A 286-nucleotide genomic window follows, 5' to 3' on the forward strand; every position below is an offset into this window, starting at 1 on the left:
ACAACTGCTGGTCTAGGAAACGCACCACTTCAGAGAGGTTTTGTGACCGGGCAGGGAGAGGACCTTAGTGAGTGCCAAGCCACAGGGGAATTAGCTTCCCCACCCCTCAGATCTCCCCCCCCCCCCGGGTGCTTGTCAGCTCTTTGCTCCCGCGGGTTCCGCCCCCTCTATTCTCCAAACCCAGGCAGTGCCCGCCCCCACTGCAGGAATTGACAGACGGCCCAGCTACTCCCAGGAGCCTGGCTTTCACTTAGCAACCCAGGCAGAGGTGACAATCACGCTGCAG

The sequence above is a fragment of the Choloepus didactylus genome, chromosome 7 (assembly GCF_015220235.1).
Source record: "Choloepus didactylus isolate mChoDid1 chromosome 7, mChoDid1.pri, whole genome shotgun sequence".
NCBI lineage: Eukaryota > Metazoa > Chordata > Mammalia > Pilosa > Megalonychidae > Choloepus > Choloepus didactylus.